This window comes from Polyodon spathula, chromosome 15 (assembly GCF_017654505.1).
Source record: "Polyodon spathula isolate WHYD16114869_AA chromosome 15, ASM1765450v1, whole genome shotgun sequence".
Classification (NCBI taxonomy): domain Eukaryota; kingdom Metazoa; phylum Chordata; class Actinopteri; order Acipenseriformes; family Polyodontidae; genus Polyodon; species Polyodon spathula.
The window spans coordinates 10,840,136-10,868,000 of NC_054548.1; the positions used below are offsets into that span (position 1 = coordinate 10,840,136).

The 27,865-nt window shown below is 33.1% G+C and overlaps 1 protein-coding gene across 1 annotated transcript in view; it reads left to right on the forward strand.

Moving 5' to 3' along the window:
- Positions 1 to 5,067: 5,067 nt before the first annotated feature.
- The window catches only part of LOC121327666 (SPRY domain-containing protein 7), a 54,396-nt gene continuing 31,598 nt past the window's right edge, over positions 5,068 to 27,865 (forward strand). The window contains exons 1-2 of the mRNA XM_041271802.1: positions 5,068 to 5,208; positions 23,513 to 23,583. The gene's annotated coding sequence lies outside the window, so the exon portion shown is untranslated. The remainder of the gene's footprint in view (positions 5,209 to 23,512; positions 23,584 to 27,865) is intronic.

Genomic DNA, 27,865 nt, shown 5'->3' on the forward strand with positions numbered 1-27,865 from the left:
AATCTTTAGATCGAAAATATACGCACGATTTTGTATGCGGTTTAAAAAGCAAACATAAGACAACTATCCTATACTTTATATTTGTGAGTTACATGTTTTTAAATGCTTGTAGACTGTAGTTTATACGCTGCTGTATCTTCAGATGGAACCTGTCAAACAGTGAGAAATGGCAACACAGTGTGTGCAAAAACACAACTTGTCATGGAACTGAATAAAAAATAGCTGATTCGTGAATGTGAAATTTAATTACTTTTAAACACTTTGTGATGTGCTAGTTAAATAAAACAAACCAAAAATGCAACTTCACGCCCACTAGTTTCGATTTAGTATGTGTGAGCAAAAAATATTTACAGTTTACTTTCAGATACAGTTACTGGGTTCAAACAAGGTCAGCTGCAGCCTGTTACAGCTACCAGCACAACTAACTTAATCGTTGTGACGCCCTTATACTTTTTAAGTTTTTAGTTCTCTTTGTTGAAAAAAACATTCTATCGAAAAATACTATTTGTGATCATTTAAACTATTGGTCATACTGTACAAGTCTGTACTCTGTTTTTTATTAACTGATTTTCGAAAGGACACATTTCTGTCTTAACTTTATAAAATGAGAAACAAACTGTGACTACAAGACCTTGAATTGCATTACTCATTTGTTTAGTTCTGTAAAATGAACAGATGTTTTTTTTTTTTATTATTATTTTTTTTCTCCTTCCAAAAAATATAACCTGTTGCTCAATTGTCAAATTGTAAAGTGACTTTTTGGTCCACAGTGGTAGGTCTAAACCATGTATTTAAATAAAAACAGCTTTTGCGTCAAAGGGATCGTTACAAAATATATTTTATTTTCCCATTTTGGAGAACCTCAATTATCTAAATCACAACGACCTTTGTGACGATTAAGTAATGAAATCAATACGATTTAAAACAAAAAAAAAAAAAAGAAAAACAAAAACATAATATATAACTTAACATAACTTAATCTGATTGAAAGTTAAATAAACTTGATACAGCCTACATAATATACACTGGGTACCCAAGAAGGCTTCGGCAAACATGTACAGTTTAGAAACCACACACTTCCAACAACCGCTGCAGTGTGTCTTCGCATGCTAATGTGTGAAGCCCCATGAGTTTAGCACGTTGAACAACGCAACAAAATTAGCCTACGCTAGAATAATTGGTTTAATGCAATATGTAGTTTATTAACAAACATATTAAACCAGTTTTATGTTTTATAACGGTGGCGTAGTGCGATGGTTTTCAATTTCCAGAAGATGTTTGGCTACCTTACACATTCAGCAGACGACTAAAATGTTATGGGTTTTTTTTTTTTTTAAGCAGAAACTGTGTACTTGAGACTTACGTACTAGTCTTTCAAAGCATTTGTAATCTATGTATGGAACAATTGCAAGTTTTAAATTAATCTTTTTTTTTTCTTTTTTTTTTTTTAAGAAATCACTTTGCTCAACATATTGAGAATGCTGCTCCAAAACACAAATGTAAATCACCGCAGGGTTGTTTAAACTGCTCTGTTAAACATATATTTAAGCGAAGTATTATAGCCAAGTCTTGAAGAAAACCGAAATAGCGCAAGCACCAGCCAGATATAAATTGGAGTGATCTAATAGCCTCACGCGTTAGAAACTACAAAATTACTCATAGGGCCTAATCTTTCATAACCACTCACATTGCTCAAGGGATTCGACATGTTTCAATACTAGTGAAATAAAGTAATTTCCTTTCTTTTTATCAACCCTCTAATTTCCTTTCTAATTCTGGAAGTCTAATCAGGCAAAACCTGCATGCAATAAAAAAAAAAAAAAAACTAACGCTATAAGCTAAATAGAATAAATAATTAATTATATTTTTGATTATTTTTTTATTTTGTTTGATTCAATTTAAATACAGTATTTCAAAATGCATTCAAAATTATCCCGTCGATATGAAAGGGAAAATAGCCTATTACACATGTTTTAAAACTAAAATAATTAAATGTAAACATCGGATACAAACAACTCTTTCCCAAAGGTAAAGTTGTATTAGTAATGATGATCAGATCCTAAAGATATTGTTGGTATTTTTTTTTTTGTTTTTTTTTTTGTTTTTTTTTTCACCTGACTGTACGTTATATAGAAACGTTTGATAAAACATATCATTTATTGGACATGGTCGTCAGATAACTTCGTAAATACAACATTTTCCTTTCGCCTTCCAAAGGCACAAATTTAGTCTGAGGTCAGAGTCTTATTTCAAATTATAGGCCACAACAGTGGAAAATTCTTGTTTACCTTTACCACCCTGCAGGCTAATAATATATGTGTTACCAACTGAAATGCGTTGCCAGAAATGTTGTTGACAAATGTGAATGTTCCATAACTTTCCTCTGTGGTTTTACTTAGAACATTTAATGAAGTTTAATGTGTTAATCTAAACCCTATGAGTCGGATATGTGGTGACATATCCAATAAATAGTTTAATGTGTTATAATTAAGTAATAATTATAATGAAGAAAAAAAATGTCATATTTAAATCACTGCACTTTTATTTGCAAAAACGAAATGAAATTGCACTTACGTATCGTCTATTATCACGTGCGGCCTTAATTGTGAGCCTCAGGTTCAATACATTTGTATTGTTAATGCAAATGAAATCTTGCATTTAACTGCTTCACTTTTTTTGCAAAATAAAATCTTAATTATTTTTAAAAAACTGAAGGTTTCAAATATTTGAACGAAGGTGCATCTTGTTACCATCTATTTTGGGGGATACAGAAAACAAAAATGTCCTGTAACAATAGACCGTTTTCACGCAGATACCGAGAACTTAAATTGGTAGGTTTAAAAAATATGTAAATTCTGTTTAAATGTGAAATATGTTCTATCTTCTGAAGAGATTATGATAGACACAGACATCCAGTGATGTATTGTTTCTGATAGAGAAATGCAATCCGCCTGTCGTTTGAGTTTGAGTTTATAATACAGGCAATCACAAACTTTGTATTTCTAACTTGGGTATTTCTTACAATCTGTATGTCGAGCTGTGGTTTAACAAAGAGTAACTGGTTGTCTGTCTTATATCCAAAATTATCAAAATGAGTTACATTCCAAAAGCCTTGTACGAGCTCTATAGAATGGCACCACACTTTTTTTTTGGAAACAAAAGATAAATATTCAGAGTTAAAGTTTTCGAGTGGCCAGCACAACGAGCCAAAAATATCTAGCTATGGCAAGCAATGAATGCCAACTTCCTGGCAGAAAATAAACGTGTACAGTTGTACAGCTCCAAAACACGCCCACGTACAGTTACCAGTAAACAACAGTGTACATAATGGCAGCTCTTTATTATTAGCGTCTACAATTTGAAAGCTTTACCATACATGTTAAATATATCTAAGTTCAAAGTATTAAATTCATATTAACTTCCACTCATGAAGTTTTGTTTTCTGGCTGGAAGAGTTCAATCGGGTGTACAAATGGCCCATAAGTCTGTCTGGATGTTTATTTTTGTATTGTTATTTTTAAAGTAGATTTTAAAATGACATATAAAAAAGAACCATATATGTCAATCCACGTCCATGTTAAAAGTAAACGTTAATTTGTGTCTAAAAACAAATGTTTTAGTTTGGTGTGAGTAACTCACAGTATTTTTGAACGACACATGCACACATTTGCGTTTTCATTGAGCTTCCCACGCATTATTGCATTTTTTTTTTAAATCCACAATTTCTGGACACAGTTGGAAAGTGTGAATAATTTGTATGTCAGGATATGATGGTCTGCGTGTTTTAAATGCCTTTATCAAGTGTGGGCATATAGCCTAAAAAACAGTAACATCTCTCTCTCTCTCTCTCTCTCTCTCTCTCTCTCTCTCTCTCTCTCTCTCTCTCTCTCTCTCTCTCTCTCTCTCTCTCGTATGCCTATAGAATTTGCTTGCAAGTTTTGCATTATGTTTATTCTGCATGTATTTGTAATTATTCTATCAATAACCAACACCTTACACATGTCAATAATAACATTTAAATAACCACACATAATCTATCAATCAATCGCGCTTATCTTCAGAGGTGGAAAATACTCGACTAAGTGTACTGAATAAAAAGCAAAATGTCTCTGTTTGCATTTTTTCCATCTCCCCTTAAATTAATCCTATTATATGTTTTTTGCGTGTTTTTGCTTACTTTAGCACAGTTGAAACGTCCGTGAAGTCTGCTTTCCTGACGTTTGTCCTGACTGTACACGGGGAAAACAGCATTGCAGAAAACACTCCCTGGATTGCCTCAGCCACTGTATGCTGTACTTTTGCCACGGCAATAGGATACCGTGTATCCTGATCATCGCATCATAGAGTTGCATAATCAGATCTTCTGAAGTATATCCAAAGCAGTGAACTATGGTTATATCATGCAAGAATTTGACAACATGAAATATAAAAGAAAAAAGTAAACTTCCAGACTACTGAGCAATTGATTAGTATTGAGTTGAGGAGGAGGATCCGCCATCTCCAATGTACACCAATAGCGTCTTCCTAATGGATCAACTTTCTGGTAAATAACGTACGGAGAGAAAGCATTTCGAACAGGTACATGCAGATCGATGTTGTCCTTCCTGGAACTGTGATATATATATATATATATATATATATATATATATATATATATATATATATTAATATATATATATATATAAGATATAAATACGCCGTTTTCCTATATGTCTTACCATTATACACGGAAATAAATACACACGACTGCCCGGTGCAGTATTTCGCTATTAGAACTGAAACAAGACCATGGTTGGCATCCATACAATATAGATCATCTATGGTCGCCTGCAATGAGGTGAAGATTGAGTATAAGAGATGCTGGTTATCCCCGGGCACGTGATCGAATCTGATCCGGTGATTCTCTCGGGGGTGGTGGTGAGGGGAGAGGGGGGGGTGTTTAGGGTTGTGTACATAAGGTCGTGTGCTGGCTTTTCTCCCGAAGTGCCACTGCTCCGCCTCCTCCTTTCGCAATATTGACGCAATGTATAAATACTGGAACAAAAGGAGAACTTCCTCGAAGCTTGCTGAAACTGCACAAAAAGGCTGCAAGCTTCATTGTTAGGCAGGTGGGCATCTCGAATTGGAGTATATTTTTCTAGAATCTGAAACGACAGGTCATCGTGCAAATACGAAGGACTGTGCTTCTAATGTTTCTTTGGCGCATAAGTAAGTGTCCTTAACCGTTATCTTTTTTATGAAATACTGTGGCTGGGTTTCTGTCCATTTGTCTAAATTACGCGAATCAGAGATGACCTCGTTTCCTGAATGGAAACGGGATCTAAAAAAAACGTGTTCAGCAATATTTCGCAGGCTAACGCGCGTGTTAAAACAGTAAATGCTCTGTCATTGAAAGAGGTAAACAACTAACCACTGTATAGTTGCAGCTAATGAAAAACAAAGATGACGTAATTTCAGGTTTTTATTTGAACAAGGCTGTGTCATTATATAAGAACAAATACATTTAAATAAAACCTTGTTTTTGAATTTTGTTTTTTACCAATAGTGCAGGTTTTTGCACGTTACCCCCCAAATGCGAAGCCGGTGCTGTAAATATATCACAGCAGCAAACGTACTACAGTGCTACATCAAATATCATAGCAGTGAGTTTATTGTCAGTAACCTTACGCACATACCAAGAATTCATAGTGCCGTACAAAACAGCGAAAATGGATACTCTTGCCAGTTGGAAATTGTTACTATGCTGGTGCTTTCTTTTAACAGGCTTTGTGCGTCTGTCAGAATCGCTGTCAACAAAGAGCCACCAATGCCCCATTGCAAGACAGCAGTGAAAAGCAGGCAGGCGCTGTGTTTACAACAATAACAGGATCGTTATGACGTCGCTTAATAGACAGCGGCGCCCACCAGACAAAAAAGTTCGGAGCATCAGCAACCTGCTAAATTTGGAAAGTGGTTACATCATCGAAACAAAGCTATGAGGGGTGGGACTTCCGTAGGAGTTGGAATCGTACTAGTGCCCGTTGCTGCTAAAGCGCTGATTGAGTTTAATTTAAGAAACAAATAAGAAGGCTGCAAATTCTAAGCGGTTTGTAATTGTAGACACAAGTTTACCCACGGGAAAGTCCTATGGGATAAAAATAGAGAATGTATTCTTCGAAACTATTCGCAACCGGGTTTGTTGAAAGACAACTAACGTAAAGCGAAAGATGTTAGAATGTACCGCATTTAATTTCATATTAAGAATTTGAAATTCCGTTATGGGAATGTTTATTATTTAGTAACGATGGCATTCTTTACTGGAGCAGTGTTAAGCGACACGAGTTGCTGAAGATGAATAATGAATCGAATATTACTATGTAGGCCTACTGTTTTGTTTCAGAAATATTTTTAAATTCAGGTTCAAATGCAATACCATTATTAGCTTATTATTGATATTGTTTTCTGACATTAAATATATAGCGCTGCTTTTATTCCCTATGAATGCATCCCAGACTAATATAATCTTGGCAAAAGCCGGTTGCTGATTTAATTTTTTTAACTTTTAACTAGATGTGAATCTCTATAGGCGGATTCAGACGTTGCAGGTGCAATTATTTGTATGGTGTTGGGCTGGTGGCTGAATACTACGAACATCATTATGAAGTAATGTATGTGAAAAGTGATAGTTAACTTTTGTTTTAATAGTTAATAAATTGTCATCCGTATAACCGTCTAGTGCAGCAGTTTGTAATACTAATCTGACGGATATAAAATAACTCTCGTAGCCTTTTTACAAGGATATTGTGTAATACTACTGTATATAATGTCAGCATATATACTGAGTATTCTTCCTACATTAGTAATATGAGTGTGTTCATTCTATAATGACTGTATGAAACTAGTAGTTTTACTCCATCTGATAGCACTGTGCTCTCAGTTTGAACCACATGGGTCCTCTCCCTCTGTGGTATTACGAGACATTTTACTGTTACATAAATTCAGAATCTGTCCGTTGGAGTAGATGCATTTTTATATAGATGATGGGGGTGGAGGGATATGTACGGTAGGTTACAGTACAGTGTACTGCACAATGTGGTAACAGCGGCAGTGAAATACAAAACTGTTTAAATTGTTTTTGTGTGTGAGCGTAATTTTTTTTGTGTGTGTTTTATTTATTATTATTATTATTATTATTATTATTATTATTATTATTATTATTATTATTATTATACTAAAAACACAAGCATGTCTGGGTCTTAAAAATGTTTTTCAAAATTGGGAGGAAAAACTAGTCATTGTGAGCCACCGCTTTTTGTGTGAAGCGCAGTAGCAAAGGCCCACTGGTATTACATACAAATAAGTCATACTTTAAAACAAAACCCCCGATACACCTCTATAAACAAATTATAACTGCATCTGTTTATTTTTTATGGTGATCAATTTTGGGAGAAGTGCAGACAAAATGTGTGTTGAACACTGTTGCATGAATCATATCAATTCTGATATTTTACCATTTGCAAATTGTAAATTGCGATCCAATTTACTCATTACATCTTTCTATTTAAACGGGGAGATGCAATTATGTTCTAAGGTTCACCTGTTTAGACTTGGAGCATTTGTGGCGTTAAAAAAAATACTGCTTTCTGTGTTTCTATGGCCCAAAAATATGGAGACATTGGGTAATAAATAGTTCCTGAATCCACAGATTGAACGTATTGGCCACTCAACCATCTGCGTCAAATAACAAATGACACAATTTAAAAGGAGAGTTACGTAGGCATTACCACGAGAAGAGGATACTGATGCTGCAATCAAACAGGGGAGAGGGACGCTGCGCAGCAACCAACTTATGTATAAACAGCAACTTTAATTTAAGCTCTGTCATGCTTCAGGAAAGCAACATGAGTTAATGTTTTGTTATATTGCTCACATTTTACAGTGAACGCCACAAGAGCTGCTGTTTTGTTGTGCTTTCATAGTAACAACCTTCTGAAACATGCAAACACTATAGTTCTCTCAGTATCCTAAATTAAGTTAATTTGCATTTCCTGGATTATTATGGTACAGAACATCAATTTACATTATAATGTACTTTCCCTTTGAGATGCCCACAAGGCAAAAGCTTGGGGAAGAACCCTAGTACCCTGAGATGGAGGTTTTCTTTTTAATTCTAAGGGAATTTGTTTTTTTGTTTTTTTTTAACTTTTGTTTTTATTTTCTGTATTACATGTTAGAATTGAGGTTTATGCAAAATATATCTTAGTAATTAGAAAAAAGCACTTTGTATATTGAAAATATGTGTTTTTGTGGAATACCAGAGAGCAGGCAGCTTACAATATTTATTGCATTCAGTGTTATAGTTTACACCCAGCCAGCTGAAATGTTAGTTCCCAGTTCAGATCAGGCAGTTATGTCTCTCTCTTTGATGAGCTGGTTCAGACTGAGTGTGCTTGCAGCTGTAAGGGTTCCATGCAGTGTGAGCCTGAAGTATATAGATCTAGAACACTTCTCAAGTCTAGTAGAATTAAGTAAATTGTCATCTTTTCTATTCTTGGTTGTGCAAGCAGTGCCTCAGAATAATAACTGTGTGCAATGATTGTAATAAATGTGTGCATATATGTGGTACATGTTATGCATTTACATATACCCATAGTAGTGTATGTACTTTGTGGTAATAAAGTATGTTGAGACGATGCAAGCTTTGCATTCAAGGGATATGTAGCTCTCTTGTTCTTTTTACAATGAAAAGAATGCTTTCATGTGTATTTGTGGTGTGTTCTGCTCTACAAATCCTGTGTTGTATGGATCCAGTCCTTTAAGAGACTTCTTACATTGTAGTTGGGCTTTGGTGTCTCCATAGATCTCTTAGACCTAAGGCACAGCCAACCAGAGAAAGCAATGGGAAGGGTGTAAGGTAGCCTCTTCACTGTCAAACAGTCACACCAGGGATGCTTAATGGGTGCCATAGTGCTGGAAACAATGTGGATGGATAATGCCATGTCTGCATCGACATTACAAACATGTTCTGTTCATTTCTGACACAAACACTGTAGGACCTATTCATATCTTGATTAAATCAGCAAGCTCTGAAGCTCAACCCTTGGAAAGAAGAAAAACACATGTAGCATTGAAACAATGAAGTATCTTAAGCAGCGTGTGTTTACTTGCAGTCTGCCGAAGTCTGCTGTCCGTCAAGTTTTTTTTCTCTTAAAAAAAAAAAAAAAAGTTGGCCTATTTATTTGAGTTTTTTTTTTTCGTCTTGCTGTGTGGTTCATGTCTGTTGGTGAAATGTGACCAAACCCTATCATTTACTGCCTAGAAAAGATAATACAATGGGTAAACTCACCTCCCATTGGCTTTACTTTTAATGAGATCATTGCATAGCAGAAAGCAGGATATTAAAGGAAAATCAGAAGAATTCCTACTGCATCATACACACTTTTGCTGGTTAACATTAACAGGATCTTGAAATATTTGTATTTTGTTTGCTTGAATGCATTGAGAAAATAAGTTGTCTCACAATGGAGTGGGTTCAGTTTGGAAGAACTTCAGAGTGCCATTGGATGGTTTGGGTAGTTACTTGTACAGAACTTGTTTTGTATTATATTGCATGTAACCTTTATATTTGATAAGATTGATTCTTACAGGCTGTGACCTATCCAATATAACTAAATGGAGCAGACCAGAAGGCAAACCCCTTATGGTTGTGCAAACACCTCCATAATGTTTAATATAGGCTCTATATGTTGGGTCCCTTAACTGCAAAACCACCATGTCATTTTAAATTAAATTACTTTTAGTGACTTAAGTTTGGTCAGAAGAAAACTGATGTATATGTATGAGTCTTTTTTAATCCATTCCTAATCAACTGCACTAAAAACAAAAACTTAGGCTTTGCTTTTACAAAAAGAGAAGTGCAAAACAACACAGCAGCCCAACTTAAAATAGCTGTGTAAAATATACCACAACACCTCATCAAATAGGAACATTAAAAGGTCTGTCAAGAAAAAAAAAGGAAAGATGTAAAAATAAGTAAATGAAATATCAGAAGATTGTAATGCAGCTGGATCGGATCACTTTATCCCATGGACAATTAAAAAGAAAATGGTTGCACAAGCTTTGCTTTTTCACTTGCTCATACAAACCTTGTGCAAGTTCATAAAAATGAGGAAGCATTTATGTTTTGTAACTTATGTAACATTTGTTATTTTACTCTCATGATGCATCTCTATTAAAGGCATTAACCAAAACATTTTTCTACGGGCAGTATGTGACTACTTCAGTCCTGTTTCTCGGTACTAAATTTTGTTAATTCACAAAATGCATATGCCTATTTTATACCAACTATGGTTACTTTTTAATAGTTGAACTGAACTAATATAAACCTCATTATTGATATCAAAATAAATATTGCTGCATATTAATGCCAATATGTATCATATGTTTTTTTTCTGCTCAGATTTTAAAATATCCTTGAGTTCAGCTGTGTAATACCATGGTCCTGGCCTACATTTCTTAAATGCATTTGTAAAGTTCAGCTTATATGTACATCATTTGTTCATTGCCTTGTTTGAACCCTGTGCTATGTAGTGAAATGTGCATAGTGTGACAATGATTTTATTTTATTTTTTTTACACATCCACACCCCAAATGGCAGTGATGCTGTGGGTTTGTGAATTTAGTTACAGAGTGATACATGCTGTCCAAATGTGCCTCAAGGCAAGCAATATTAAAGACTACCGAACCTTATCCCAGAATAAAACAAGTCATGGCACTTCTCATATGAATGTTGTAGCCATTATTTTATTAAATCTTACTACTATTTGTTTTTTTAAATTTGTACCATTTATATATTTTGGAACTGAGTTTAAAGAACTGAATTGAGATTTAATTGTATAGTGTAATACCATTTTTATTATCTATATATTTTTACCATTTTGTAATATCACACACGAATCAATACAACTTGTAAATATTGCTGTCACATACATTACATTGTCACTTTGATTGCAGGCATTTCTCAAATATGTATATTGTGTTTGTGTGTGTGTGTGGTTTAAACCATCTGTGGTGCATCTAGATGGGACATTTTAATGGGGGTTGTAAATGTTTAGAAGACACCTGGCAAATATGCTTGAGGCTTGAGAAACGGCACAAAGGCACTTGATGCAAGAATACTTTTTGAGCAGAGGTGGTCTATTTCATTTATCGGCTTTTGACAAAGCTCATTTAACTGCATTTTTATTATGTATGTAGTAAAGTGAATAGGTGGCTCAGTAAACACACACGGCCACAGGTGAGTGAACACTACTGCCCCCCCACCCCCCAAAAAAAGCCCAAGTGAAGATACTGCCCCAGGACTACAAGTATTTTTAATGTACAGGTAACAGGGTGGAGGCTGGGCACAAGCCACAAGCCAACAGCTTAACCACAATGTAAAAGTGCCAGTGGTCTGCTTTTAACTTCAGCTTATCTCACCGATGGGACAGAATCTGTATCGACAGTCATGGATTAAGGAGGCACTGTGGTCCAGTGGTTAAAGGTTTCCTAGGCCATTTCACCTCAGCAGTGTTTTATTTTCTTGGTTGTAAAGCATGTCAGTCAGTAGGGGGAGCAGCTGGTTGGTTAATATCTGGAAAGAAGGCCCTGAAGAGGTATGGATTGTTTACCTTTCAGGTGAAATGACCAGGCAAGTGCATGACTGGATGAAATCAAGGCGTTTCCTATGAAAATGAACGTTTGCATATGTTTCTTTAAAAAAAAGTGCAATGAATGGAAGTGCATGGCTGATAAGATTTATGAAGTTATTTTGTTTGCTATTCTTAATATTGAAGCAATAGAACTCTCAATTATTCAAAATAACTGTAACAATTTTTAATGAGTTTAAAGTACAGTCTCAAAAAATTCTGACAGGAGAGGGTGAGAAGGTTTCTGTAGTGGAGTTAGATGGGGAGTTGAAACCTAAAGACAGGCTGATATATTGCTTCATGGTGAAGTGTTCTTTGACCAGAGTGTGGTAATGTATGGGTTTTCTAAAGCAGACATGATTTGTGTAGTAAACTTTAGCAGCCTCCTGACGAATTTAACAGGATAGTGCTACATTTAACTTGCTTTGTTTATGTAGTAATTTTCTGTCTGGTCCCCAGTTATAAATACAGTAAATTTGTAAACGGTTATGAATTCCAAGCCCACAGCTGCAAAAGGTGTGTTATATGTGTCCACATTTCAAACTACCTTGTGGACCACTATATCAAAAAATGTCTATTTTTGTCTGCATCTACATTTTAGTGTTGTTCCCCCAACATGCCTTTAACATCACAGTGTTTTAAAGGCCAACTTGGATTTATATAGTATTGTCCCATTCTTAGTTATTTTGATTGCAGGTTGTCTTGAGGGATATTTTAAGTTAAATGTAGACACCTTTTCTGTAAACTACATATAATAGTTATATATTGTGGTATTTATTTGTAGATGACACAAGTTATTATCTCCTGCAGGGATGCATACATTATCTCTGGTGATGAGCATATAATGGAGTAACCCATATTTAGTATTGACCCCATCTATTCATTTCATTGTCATCCCCCTGACTGGCAAGTACTACATGTTAGATTTAATTGTTTTTCTACACGAGGATAAAAAACTATATCCTCTACAGGAGGATACCAAATTATATCCAGTTCTGAATTCAATCAAGCCTTGTTGACTTAATGAAAAGACATCAGTCCTAAGTGTTGAGAACAGTGAAAAAATAAATCCACCAGACTTGTGTAAAATGTCTAAAAACTGATCAATCCAGTAGAGATCACCCAAATAAATAAAGATATACCAAATGGGCGACAGTACTTACAATCAAAGTATTTAAATAACTAGTCACCTTACATTTAGACAGCTTTGCAGAGACTTTATATAGACATTGTCTAATAGACGAGTATGTGTTTCTATCTATACATTTAGGTTCATACCTACCTTTGCATGGCCTCTGATAGGTTTGGATAATGGCTTGGCTCACTCAAATTTGGATAATTGTATGGTGCTTTTGCTTAGTGTGTTTGTGTTAATATAAACATAAAAATATCACATTATCTATATCACATACTTTTGTTAAAGTACTAAGCAGTTTATGTATAGTTCATAGTTTACATTTTTCTGGTACTGAATTGTCAGTGGTATGATTGCAATGCACGACTTTATTTTGCTCTATAATACAGCATTGAAAACACGATGTTGCAGTGTCAACGAAAACATATTAGATTTTTGTTGTATTATTTTTAAAAATATATATTAAAAAAAAAAAAAAAAAACACTGTGTGTGTTGTAATTCATATGCATTGTAACTTGCATAGCGGGAAACGTGTCATTTTCCAATGAATGTATGTCTGTGTGATCGCTGGGGTGTCTTTCATCTACTGCAATTAAATAGTTAATTCCCCTCCCCCAGCCAAAGTTGCACTGCTGTGCGTGCGTTTGCAAGTCCAGTTGAGAATGCATTTCACTGCTCCAATCCCCGTGCTAAGAAATTGTTCCCGGCATGCCCATGGGCAGTGGAGGGGGGGCGTCTCTAACGAATTTGAATGAAGAGCTCGGCTTTCGGCGCCATTTTCGAGTGATGACCGATTACATCAACACTGGGAGAGACAGCGAGCAGGCAGAGGGAGGAAAAAAAATAAAAAAAAATAATGTTTTTTATTTTTTAAAAGGCTTCAAATATGCAATAAAAATACGCAAAAAAAATGAAAAATAAATGCGGCCCGGAATATAATTTTACAGAAGAGGGAAATCGACCAAAAGGGAGATTAACCAAATAAGAGGAACGTTAGAAAAAAGAAAGGGACTGATTTGGCTCGATAGTGGAAATAATAATTTTTTAAAAATCGTAAAAAATAATTGTCTTTATCTAAAAATTCGTAAAAAAATCTAAAAATTATTAGAGGGGTCGTAGATTTGGATTAATGTGTTTTGAGCGCTATTTGTTTCCGTTTTGGTCTATTTTTAACGGTAAAATTGAGCGGGAGGCAGGTTTAACTGTACGGTCACTCTGAAGCTGTCATTGCAGCTAGCGTGTGTTGTACAGTAAATAGCCTACATTTAATTTACATTGCGTTTGGTATCGCAATGAATACATCTGTTACTTTAAAAATACATATTTAGATGGATGTTATGGATACTCTGAAGATGGCGCTTTTTTTTTTTTTTTTTTTTTTTTTTTTTTTTTTTTTTTTTTTTTTTTTCCTTTATTCTGGCAACTAAGAGAAAATACTTAGTTTGGCATTGTTAATATTACCAGAATGGAGCCTGCAGTTTGACCAAGAACTTAATTTTTGTTTTACATCAAATAAGGTAGGTGACATGTTTGTCAAACTTTTGTTTTTGTAAATAGTATTTTTAATGTTATTTGCCCAAATGTGTTTTAATATAATATCGTATTTGTAATGCTACTGTTTGTTGTAAAATGCTTTAACCCTTTCATCAATTAACTATTGAAAATAGCTGAAAAAAAGTGCTTTTAGACCCAATACATTTATTTCATTCATTTAAGTTTTACGTTTTTTGTTTGTTTTTCCATTGGCATCCATGAGGCTATCAGGCTTTTGCGTCTTGCATATGTTCCTCTATTTATCCGTCCCTCATATGAGGCCGCCAAGCAAAGGGTTAAAATGAAGAACGGGGAAAAAACCGTACCATTAAACGTTTATAGCATTTTTAAGGGGTTACTTTGTCCATTTTAAACCAGGCTTTAAGCAAAATTGATTCCAGGGTGCTGTTTTTTCTTCGTAATTGTAATTAATATGATCTGTCTTCCTCCAACAACCTTTACATTATATTCGTACTTTTTGGATCGCATTTGCTATCTTAATGAAATTTACAGTGTTTTGATCTTGTAATTTTAAACACACAGTTATGTATGCACTGTCGATTGCCCACGAAACGTCTATTCGTTTTCAGAACTTTTTGAACTGGAAATGACTGTCACTGGGGTTCATTGTGTTACTACTGTACTAGTTGGTACTAGCCTTTTTAATTTATGGCGTAGGCGCTGCAATAAATGAACGTAGGGCTCACATTTGATCCTATTTTTATTCGAATCTCAAAACCGTTATGCTGAAGTCTCAAAGAAACGGCTTTCGTTAGCTGGAAACAACGCAAAAAAACTGTCAGCTTTATTCAACATGACTAAACACGTTTTGTTATTGCTATTTTACAATAATGAGCGTTTATTAAATCTTAGTTAAATATAACTTCGAAATCCCTTGATGATTTACACACGTGGACTCAAAGAAAATTGTTAAAACTCCACCAAATAAATGTAACTTGCATCAAACTGATTTTAATATTGCTGCTTCAATTTCAGGTTGTAGCTTTTTAGGTTGACCAGAAACATTGCCAAATTTGTTTAATTTTTATGTAAAGCGTATCTGTTATATTTATTGTAGTCTTAATTGTGCAGTGGGTTGGTATGAGAACTTCTGCTTGCCAATGATGAGCCTATATAGCACATTGTAGGATAACAATGTATCGACTGCGCAATTACTGTTAAGTGGTAGTAGATCTCCAGTTATTTAAAACTTCCCCTCTAGTAGTTCCTGTGAGGTGCAAGAATATACAAGATACCACTTGTAAATGCTTGTTTGTAATGTCTTGCCTTGACCTTCACAGGGAGTTACAGGGAACCAATCACGAATTCCCATTCAGTTTGAAAATTGAACAGCTACCATATTTTGTACACAGATTTGTATTCGTTTTGAGAACGTTGTGTAGTACCTGTTAAATCTTTTTTTTATTTATTTTTTGTTTGGTTTAAATTCACCTAGACTAGTTTATGAACGCATTAGCCCTGTGATAACCTCTCTTTAACCTCTACAGAAATTATGCCGATTTAGGAAATAAAGATTCTTTAAACTTTTAAGTTATTTAAGCTTTCATTTTAGGGTGTATGGGTGCCTGGTCTTAATAAGGCTTTGGGATGGGTAGGTGGGGGTGGGGGGCTTGTCATAATGACTGAGAGTAATACCAAAGTACAGTACAGTGAGGTTATTGTGAAATACTATGACAAATCTATGTAATTATGCACTGCTTTACATTTTTGAAGATATATGTAATTCTGATTTTATTAATCCCTTAAAACATTGACTAAGAAAATATAATATTCTGGCTATTTCTAGGTGGCCAGATACAGACTGAAAATGTATAGAAAACAAAATACCATACCATTATTTGTGAAAGTTTCACATCCACACTGTTTTACTCCAGTGTTTATTGTTTGTGTGTTTTTTTGTTTAGGGACAGCTTAATCTTTTCAGATTATTTGTATATACCAAAGGCAATCGGAATACTTGAAACATACTTTGGCAATGAAAACCAAATGCCGGTAGCCTTTTTGGGGGCTACTGTTATGTTTGGTATTTAGAGTATATTTTGCTTTTATAGTTTACAGATCTCTTGGTCATATTAGCCATACTTCATGTATCAAAATAGGACCGCTTTGTAAAGAATAATGTTGTCCACTGGTACGGTATGTCAGTTTTATCCGCAGTCCAAGTTCAGATTTACCTTTTGTAATGGCTAAATTTTGCCAGTTTCCAGGTTTGGGCCACTCTTGTTTTTTTTTTGTTTTTTTTAATGTGGTGAGGGGTTGTGGTGTCTTTCCATCTTCCTCCTTTTTGCTATGTACAGTTTAATTAAGGGGAATTTCCCTTTTGTGGCACAAACCCCTCCCGAAGCTACATGAGGGTGTTTCCCTTTTATCAGAAGCTGTTTTTTTTTTTTTTTTTTCAGTTACCCGTTTAGGATCCTGAAACTTGTGGTCTTCTACTTTACAAATGTTCTGTTAGTACAATCAACAACTGTTATATTATATATATATATATATATATATATATATATATATATATATATATATATATATATATATATATATATAACTATTACATTACTTGAATAGTGTACAGTAATTTTCAAATATACACATGACCTGTTCTAGCCAGTTATGCCACAATATACAATGTGATACCATTGCTGCCTCATTCAAATAAAGCTGCAAGTAAATCTGTTTGATACTATATTTTTCTAATTGTTTTTACGCTTGAGCTAATTTTTTTAAGCTGAAGTGTAAACAGCCCAAATGTTTGTAGGTAATAAAGATACTTCAATGAATGTATTTAAAAAAAATCATGAACAAAATCCCTATAAATGTGTTTACAAACTGCCCGATACAAAAAAGCATCACCACCACAAATACATTTTTTGGGGGAGGGTGGTAATTCTACTGTGTTGGATATACAGTTGAGAAGCCCAAGAAGTGGGATCTTGTGTATAAAATAAACTGAATTACACCTACAAAAATATTGACCTTTTTGCAAAATTTGAAAAAAGTCAAAAGGATAGTCGTTGCCAATGGCAATTTGAAAAATTATAATCACTTAACCCCTTTTAACATTTGCCTATGTAGAAATCGGTATTCTTACATCTGCTATACAGTCAAATACATGTCGATTTGAATATCAGCTTAAGATGTTGATTTGCCTTTTGTTTTAATTGTTCAGCTTATACATGTTCAAACATACTAAACAATTTGATCTGAACAGAGTTCCAGAGACATTTTGGTTAAATAAATTGTATATTGGGAGGAGATTTCTGGATAACTTATTTCAAAATAATAATTGGCGGTACGGTAAAGAATAAAGTAAGAATATTGTCAGGTGAGAGTGCTTTTATATGGCAAGACATAAAGATTTAAAGACCTTGATACACCACATACAAACTGAAAATTGCACTGCAATATGAATTAATTTCCTGAACAGTGGCAGTTCAAAAAGGAGAAATGGATTAAAATTTCTAATGGTACATGCATTCTTGCATTAGTTAATGGCAAATATTAACTAAAGTTTACCTAACCAACAGGGAATGTGCCATTGTAAATTGTAACTTTTTTTTTTTAACCTATCCATATTTTTTTTTTTTCCCATTGGGCTGGGTTCGTCTAGGTTACCTCCCATTGAGAGTCATTTAAACATTCACTGTCCTATGTCTTATGTTTTAAGTTCATTTTTGAAATTTAATTACAAGCTAAATGTACCATGGAGACTAGTCTATCGAGATCAAAATAAACATTCCTGTATTTTGAATTGCGGTTGTAAAAATCATATTGGATAGCATGGTAAGGTACTATAAATACTGCAATATCTGATCAATGGTGATTGGAGCGCAGTCACTGACATTTAGGTGGAGCTTGTTTGCTTTTAAAATGAGTAATTTAGTTAATTAATTTCATTGGGTAACTTTGTCAACAACATGTAATGCTTTTTTTTTTTTTTTTTTTTTTTTTTTTTTTTAAACTGTATAGATCAGTAAAAAGACAATTATTCTTCATTGGCTTAAATGGTGTATAAATGATGAAATATTACACCATCGCAGATTTTATGATTAAAAATTTGTTGTAAAGTATCTGTTTGTATTTCAAGTCTTATGACTTAATATACAAAAATACATTTTTAAAAAAGTATATTTTTTGTAAACAAAAAATGTCAGTCTGTAGACACTAGGAGCCTGAAGGGGATCTAAAATGGTGTCTGGATCAGATGGGGGAACAGTGATGGTGAATTTTAGGTGATTTTAAGAAAAGAAAGAAAAAAAAAAGCACTACTTCTGCAAAAGCAAGCTAGTTGTACAGGACATAAATAGAACAATATAATTCTGTGTTTTAAACATGCTAGTGTGCTTATTGATAAATGAGATAAACCTACCTGCGTACATACAGAATTTGGCTTCTGATGCATATCAAGGTTTGGGATCAAGCAATAATTATAATATATGTAATTGTAAATTAATTTTGGTTATCAGCTATATTTCTAGTACTTACTGCACAGATTGATTGAATAATACAAATATTTTATTTATATATTCTGAATATGTGGCTTTGGGCGGGGGGGGGATACCCTGGTTTGACTGACTCAAACCAGGGTATCTCGCATCTCTGCTTTGCTTTAAGTGGCATTTAAGCTGATAACTTTTGAAATATGCTGTCAAATACTGAGTTTTAATATTTTTAAAATAGTCCTATAAAAACAGTTCCCTTTTTAAGCCTATTAGTTTCATAGTATACATTCTGAGTTGCAGACATTAAAAACATGTCAATAAGTTATTGTAAATTAATACTTGGACTATTTAATGAAGTCTAATGTAAGTTACTGTATGTATTTAAAAAAAGGGGGGGGGGGGTGACGTTAAGCTTATTCAAGTTCAGGTGCATATGTGTTACTGCTCTAATCTTACAAGCGATTTAACTCTTCAAGTTGTATTTTGTGGTTAATTGACTTCCTTAAAAACAGAATTAGGGGGAGGTTTTTTAAATTAAGTGCTGAGGTTTTTTTGGGGGGAAACAAAGCTACAAAAATTATATTTGCTGTAAACTAATACTGTCTAGTGCCCGTGGTTCATACATTTCTGTTGTACTTGCTAGTTCAATAATTTTTATTTATTTATTAAGCAAATGAATTCTAAGCAAAACCAACAACATAATAATTTACAATATTTCCGAAAGCTTCTGCATAATTATGATGTTTTTAAATGAATGTTTTGGTAACTTTGTTTGCTCTCTGCTTTTATGTCTAAAAAGGAAGCCACTCCTGGAAATGGCAAAACACACAGTTCTGTGGTGGTGTCTAATTTTTATAGGTTGGAGAGTGTGCCTGGGACTATGATAAATGTCAGTATGACAGTTATTTACAAATGTCCCTTTGTTGCATTTTAATTTAGCTACTTAAACAGATGGATGTGAGATGGTAAGTCCTGTAATAAAATTGAGCTATTTGGTTGACCATTGGTGCTCATAGCTCGTTTCCTGAAGGAACTGGGGTTCTCTCACTATTTAAAACATTTTATTTAAATAGTTAAAAAAAAAAAAAAAAAAAAAAAAAAAATCTGAAGGATTATTCAGAAACCCCCCATCTTAAAAAAAAAAAAAAAAAAGGTTCCTCAGTCAGCCTATGATACTCTGAGATTGATACTCTTGTACTATGGTTGACCATAACTTAATCATTATGAGTTGTCAGCCTATATATATATATATATATATATATATATATATATATATATATATATATATATATATATATATATATGTATATGTGTATATATATATATATATGTGTATGTATATATGTATGCATGCTGTTTATTGTTATGCATATTTCTTTTAGAAACAATTCTGTTATAACCATGCGCTACAGAGAGGTTGCTAAAGTGTGTTTTTTAAAAGGGGCTTGGCTAAATGTGAAAAGCCATGGGGTTGTGTTTTTTTTTTTGTTGTTGTTTTTTTTTTAAAACGGAGGTTGTAAATTGCAGTAATGAATCTCGGCTCTAGCTAGACCCAAAAATCAAGTGTCGATATAGAAGGATCAGGTGAGCCTGACTGATTACAATGTAAAAATGTAGCTGTAAACAGACAGCTGGCATGGTTGGTTGGATAGGCTTTGTACTTGATATACAGAACGTGCTGTTTTATTTTAGCAGCCAAGGTACAAGGTAAGGAATAAAACTGTTACTATCATTCTTATATTTTAAAATTTGTGTGGTCTGGTCTGAACACTAAGTCAAAGAAAAACCGTGTAACAACTGTACTGTTAGAAGACTTAAAACGGCATTTTCTCCCTGTGTGCTTCCTGTTTACAGATTAAAGCCTTAATGTGAATTGAAGAACAGTGTTTGCTGTAGTTGTTACTTAATGTATAACAATTGAACATGTAGCGTTGTCCTTTAAGATAATTTCAAAGGTACTACATTTAATATGTAAAAAATAAAATACCTTAATTCTACAATGATACTGCTTTTTATGTATTTGTGTGGTGGTCTTTTACAGATTAGAGACACTGACCCAATTTATTCACAATTACAAGACTAGGGTTACTAACATCAAATTCAGTAGTTCTGAAGATTGTGAAACACTGGCATGGCATGTAAACTGATCATTTTTATTTTAGATTGGTAAGTTGGAAGAAAAGTAAAGACTGAGTGCTTTTTATTTGAAGCAAGGGAGGCAGGCTGTTTTGTTTGTGTAGCTTGTGGTCCATTTACATGTGCACATCCACAAAACTGCTTTAAAAGTACAGCGTGTGTGTACAGTTATAGATGGGCAAAAATATAATTAAATAGTATTCTTGGTACAAACACTACTGCTTCACAAGCAAACCAAAAAGCCAATAGTATATATATATATATATATATATATATATATATATATATATATATATATATATATATATATATATATATATATATATATATATATATATATGTGTGTGTGTGTGTGTGTGTGTGTGTGTATGTGTATATACAGTGTGTGGTGTGGTAATTTAGATTAGAACACGATTTACACTTCTTAGATCATTTATATAACCATTTAAATAAAACTACTGTTAAATTATTTTGAACAGAACCTAACTGTTGTCTTGGAATTACTTATTCATCAGATAGAAAAATATATTAACGAAATGATGACATCAAAACAAATTGCTTTCACTAAGTTTTCTTGATAGTGATCTATCTATATCTATCTATATATAGATATATAAGAGATAGATAGCATATATATATATAATATATATATATATATATATATATAATAGATATATATATATAATGTTACATATCTTTTTTGTGACCGAAGTTAAGCTTTTTTTTTTTTTTGCTGTGGTGGATAATTGTAGTTCTAGGATTTTATTTCATGTAAGCTATCAATTAAATACCATTAATAGAATGGAACAACACGATGGACTAAATTTTCAGCTAATGATAAACTATTTAATTTTTAAAATATAATTTGTATATATTTGAGGCACTTCATGTAAAACAAGTTTTCAGTGCAGATTTATTGTTTGAGTACACTCGCTGATTTTGACACTGAAATGATATTGAATTTTAATGAGTTGGTACTTGTAATACCCAATATTATTTCTTGATACCTTGCTGCAATAAATTGTGACTGCCATTAATAAATTAATTCCATAATTTGAAGGTAATTTGTATTTTTACTATACACTACACAGTTCTCTAATCTAATAAAGCATATACTATATGTCTAAAGTGGTTTTAAAAATTGCCATAGAGATTATAATATATAATATATATATATATATATATATATATATATATATATATATATATATATATATATATGTGTGTGTATATATATATATATATATATTTTTTTTTTTTTTTTTTTTTTTTGGTGTTTTTAAATGTACATGTAGTTTGTACATGTCTCTTTAGAAACATCTTACCAACATTTTAAACGGACTATTTTATTTAACTTAGTTTATTTAAATGACCTGTTGTAAAATATAAAAAAGATTGGGTAATTGTTTTGCCTTTCATTGGTAGTTTTAGCTTTCTTTGGATTATTGTGCTTTTTCATGTATGGTATTGTAGAACAATTGAGCTGTATGTGTATTTCAGTTGGTTTGAAAATGAGTTGCTAGTTTCTAAATGGCAAAATTTTAAGGGTTGTAATACCCACATGGGTCTTGGAATGAGTATGAGTTTAAATGTCAATATGTAGACGGTTAATATCTCCATTGGATGATTTTATTGTAATACTTTTTTGATATCTGGGTCGATGGTATGTTAGTACTTCCAAAGCAGTTCTATAAACCAGCATTATTCTTATAGCTAGATTTAGTTCAATTAGTCAGCTTTTAATTATTTATAGATAGATAGATAGATAGATAGATAGATAGATAGATAGATAGATAGATAGATATATACACATACATTATTCACTTTGAGATCAGAGTTAGCTGAATATCTTACCAGTACTCCCAGAAGCCTGGACTGTACGTATGACATTCACCTGTATAAAAAATAATTATGCAGCACATTTGGTTGGAAAGATTGGTAATTAAGTGTCACACCATTTGTATGTTTAAGAATTTTGTTTAAGAAAGTATGCACCAATGCTGCTTAATTGTTTTATCTAGACCTGGCCTGTTGATTTTTGCAAAATCTGGCCAAAATATGACCCCATTGGATTGGGATGCAGTGTGCCATTTAATTATCTGCTGTCAACCCAAAGCTATTTCTTAGGTTCCTAGTGAGACTGTAAATTTCGTGTGTGTGTTTTTTTTTTTTTTTTTTTTTTAAATGCCCTTGCTTATTTAACATTTTGGTGGATAGTTTTTCTTATTTAACATTTCTTTGTATGCTCACCCATGTCATAACATTTAAAAATTAGTCTTGATATCTGCTTTTATTCTTAATTGGATAGGGTTTCTTTGCTGCTTTTCCTTTACACAAGACTAAACAAAAATTAAATCTGTGGGTCATTTTTCTTAAACAATGCTTTGGTATTTAATATATAAAGATGCTAGTAGGGTGTATAATGTATTTAATAGTTAAAACTAGTTTAATTGTAGTTTTTTTTTGTTTCCCTCATCATTAACTTAATGTTTTCTACAACTTTTTCTTCAACTCTTTCTTGCCTCATTAGCAGTATGGATTTAGGTGAATCCTAATTAGTGTGTTTTTTTTTTTTTTGCAGAATTGCATCTTGGGAAGAAATGGGAAGTTGAAAGCAATTGTGTGCATAAAGCTACATAATGGTATGGTCTGGTAAGCAATTCCTTTCTGTTAAACATTTATATATAAACGTTTTTGGTGCTAATTAAAAAAAAAAAGACTTTCTAAAATATACAAATATTTGGTTTGACCAGTTTAATTATTGTTTGAACTATTTTCAATACATCTGTAGGGCTACTGATTTTCAGCAGTCGGAATCACGAAATTTTGCAGTGTTATCTTTCTCCTCACAACTCCAGTTTTCTGCAGGTTTTTTTTTTTTGCACTACAACCAGCCAAGTTGAGTTAATTCGACATCTGACTTCACTTGCGTGTCTCTGCTGAAACTCAACATGGCGGCTGCACCGACGAAGAAAAAATGCAAAAGACAGCAGACATTTTCTGATCGTCTATATGAGGATGTGGGATACTATTCTGCTAATTTTGCTGTCATTTGATTGATCATGTATGAGTCAATACCATTAAAGGTCATTGCCAGCCATAAACACATATAGAATAAGAAAGCTAAAAAGATGGTAACAAAAAATGGCAAAGCACGGTATTCTTAAATGCGGAAAAACTTGGACCTAAAGTACTGTGCTCAAGGCAGGGTTTTGCCCTAGTAAGTAAGCTAAATTGATTGCGTTTTTTTGTTTATTTCTTTCCACTCTACCTGCATTTAATAAAGCTATACTTAGTCTTGTTAAACCATGTCCGTTTCTTAATTAAATTATATTATCTGCTAATGAAGAAAGCTCAAAGCCATTTTTTCTAGCTGTACATTCCTTAAAGGAAATTGATCGCTTTACTGTGAAAAGGATGTAGTCACTACACTACACAGTTTGTTTCATAAAGACATTCTGTCTGGAGACACACCTAGTTGCATGTTGTAAATAAGACAGAATTAGCAAAGAAACAATTGGGAGGATTCATTATTCATTTACATTAAAAGGGACTTTGTGTAGCAACACGTCAGTCAACGCACTTTTTTATCAATCAGTACGTTTACATGACAAAGCATTTTCGCAAAACTGAATCAGAAAACTTCTTAACGTCACTTTTCTGTGTTTACGATTAATGATAGAAAATATAATTAGAATTCAACTGTATATCCTAAGTACGATTTGAACAGAACGGAGACCAATCCAATAACTTGAGTGCTTTATCGAAGTGTCAGGTCTTAAATTCCGAGATTTACTATAACTCTATTCAGATTCCCCAAAATGTGCAGTCAGCCTTTCTGACAGCTCATCTTGGTCTATATTACCAGTTTTTTTTTTGCAGACATTTCAAATTATCACTTCATTTTAAAACTGGAAAACATTTGCTGCTTCACTATGGGCTATTAACAAATACATACGGACATTAACAGATGTATTACTTTATTCCTAACTAGACATATGGATGCATGCAGGCTGACTACAGATTATTATTATGTTCTCTGTTTTCTAAAACCACATGCAGGAGAAAAGGGTCAAAGTGTGCACATGCACAGTATGCCATTTCAGTAAGTTTTCCGAAAAGTGTGTTTACATGATATACATTTTGTTATTTTTCGGAATTTAATCGGAAATTTCTAGGTGCTGTTTTCCAAAAACTGACTTTCGGGATATTCAATACATTTTCTGAAAACTGTGTTTGCATGACTTTTGATGTCGGAATTAGTTTTCCGAAAAATATCGGTATTCTTATGCTCATGTAAACGCACTGAATGTTTCATATTTTATCCTGGTTATATTGTAATGCTAGTAAAATGCTAAACTTTTCTGGTACAGTAAATTACACTCACGTGACATTGCTGGACTGTTACTGAACTAATATTTTATTGTAATACCAGCAATAAGCTTTTCAGAACATCTGAGCTACAGTGTTAGTGGAAGACTGTAAATATGATTCTCACAACAGTGCTGGACATTTTGTTTTCTGAACTGTAATACATTTTTTCCTGCTTATTTTAGTGGTAGCAATGAGCCAAGTGAGGTTTATAAATATTATGACAAGGTACTTTACTTACTATTACAGCAACAAGTCTGATTGAAAATCATAGATTAAAAAAAATAAAATTGTAATATTTACTAATTTACTTATTTTTGAACTATCAAGATTATATTTGTTCAGATGCAATGTTTAATTATCAATAAATTGATTTTTTTTTAAATGGAAAAAATAGAATTGGTCATTTTTGAAAAATGCAATTTGCTTTTCCCCAGAATGGAAAATCAGTAGCCCTACATCTGCTAAACTAATCTATGGAATCTAGCATTAAGCCCCTTAAGTATAATGCAGTGATGGTTTGACTTGCAATATTGCCAGTGTACAGAGTACCGTGGCATGAGACTTGATATTTATTGCGATGCAGTGCATCAAATTTGCCTAAGACCTTTAAACACTACTAAAATGCAAGTGACACTTTACCTCTCTTTCTTTAACAATTAACACATTTTTCATCAGTGGTGAGTATTTCTATAATTAGTGAATTATCCAGTGCTAGTAACAGGGATATTGAAGGTGGCCATATGTGGGTGATGTCCCGCATAAGAGGACCACTTATTTAATTGTGAAGTTTAGAGCATTCTGTAGCAGTTGAGTGGATATAAGGAGATAGCCGTCATTGAATGTGAGTCGTGTTAATTTTGATGGCTCAATTTTTTATATTTGGTTTAGTAAGTATTGGAAGGTCATGGGTAATAAATGTTATTAAAAAAAAAAAAAATGGGGGTCGGGGGACGGACTAACCGTCGTAGTTTAGACCAGGGATTAGCAGCTAAATCTACATTATGTACATTTTAGTTAAGGTAAAACATTTCTCATCTAGCTTTACTGTAATGAAGATACATATCTAAACACAATTCATTGTGTTCTAGGGCTACTGATTTTCTACAATCGTGGAATTAAGCATTGGGAACGGAATTAGCATTTTGGGAATGAAATGCTTTGCAAATGCAAAGAAAATAAAGTGAAAAGGTATAGAAAAAAACAATCGCCAACCCCCCAGTTAAAAAATAAAAAATTAGTTTATGTATTAATTTATTTAGTTATCAGTGGTTGAGGTGAAACAGTTGGTTTTATAACCTATTATTTCTAATTTATCATTAACTCCTTAATAATACTACATGCTCAGTGATTTTTATATTTCTATAACATCGCTCTCTCTACTCTAGCTACTGTAGTAATAACAAAAAATGGTAAATTATTTATCTTACCAACTGTACCGAACACAAAGCCAGTGTGTTTATTGTACAATGAATGTGTCTGTAGTTAAGGAATACAATATGAAAAGGCATTTTGAAACCAAACAAGGAGCTTTTGGAAATACGTGTCCAGAGGGCACAGTAGTTAGAAGCTCAAAAGTAGAAACTCTGATCTCTTAGGTTATGCTGTTAATATGTCACATACATTTTAAAACGTTTGTAATGGTACTCAGTTAAATTCTCACACTGTTCTATTAGTAAAGTACTATTTATGTGTGAGTCTTGTACAAGTATATGAACATTGTTATGTAATATTTATTATTGCTTAAAAATGTGCAGAGTAAAATACTCTGGCCTGCCTACTCCTGACTTTTTTTTCCAATCTGGCCCCCTTAAATAAAAATAAAAAACTAGTTGAAGAGCCTTGCTCTAACTAAGGCAACTCTAGGATATACGAGAAACACACGCAAGCAGTTTTACAGCAAGTACAGAATAAACCAGTCTGTGTTGTTGCAGATGAAACTACAGATGGGAGAGAAGTGTCCTGAACATTGTATTTAATTTGTCATTTTATGAAAATTGTATATTTTTGTAATAATGCCCCTCATTTCCGACTAGTCTGTATATTGCAGTGCCAGCAATAACTTTTTTCAAAACACTTGTTGACTGACCTACAGTACATTGCTACCAGTGGAGTGCTTTAAGAAAGATTTTTCCTGAAAACTACTGTATCTCAAGGACTTAAATTAAAAATAAATAAATAAAAATTAATTTTATCTAAAAATGTTATTTATGTTGAAATTACGTTGTTAATTTTTAATAAATTGATAAAAAGAATAGGTGGTTTTAAAAAATTTAATTTGTCATTCCCAATAGTGGAAAATCAGGAGCCCTAGTATACCGCATTACACAATGAAATACTTTTTTTTTATCCTAAAAGTCTCCTTATTTTTCTGTTTACCTTACAGATACCTTAATTATAGTTATTTATGTAATATTTTTTTAAATTGGAATTAAGTGTAATTTAGGAATATTGATCCCTTCCCTAATAAATGAACATGTATTAAAATGAGAAGATTCTGATGTTTTTCAGGGGCATGATAATTTAGATAGCTTTACAGCATTGTAAAGCTCAGTTCTTTGTT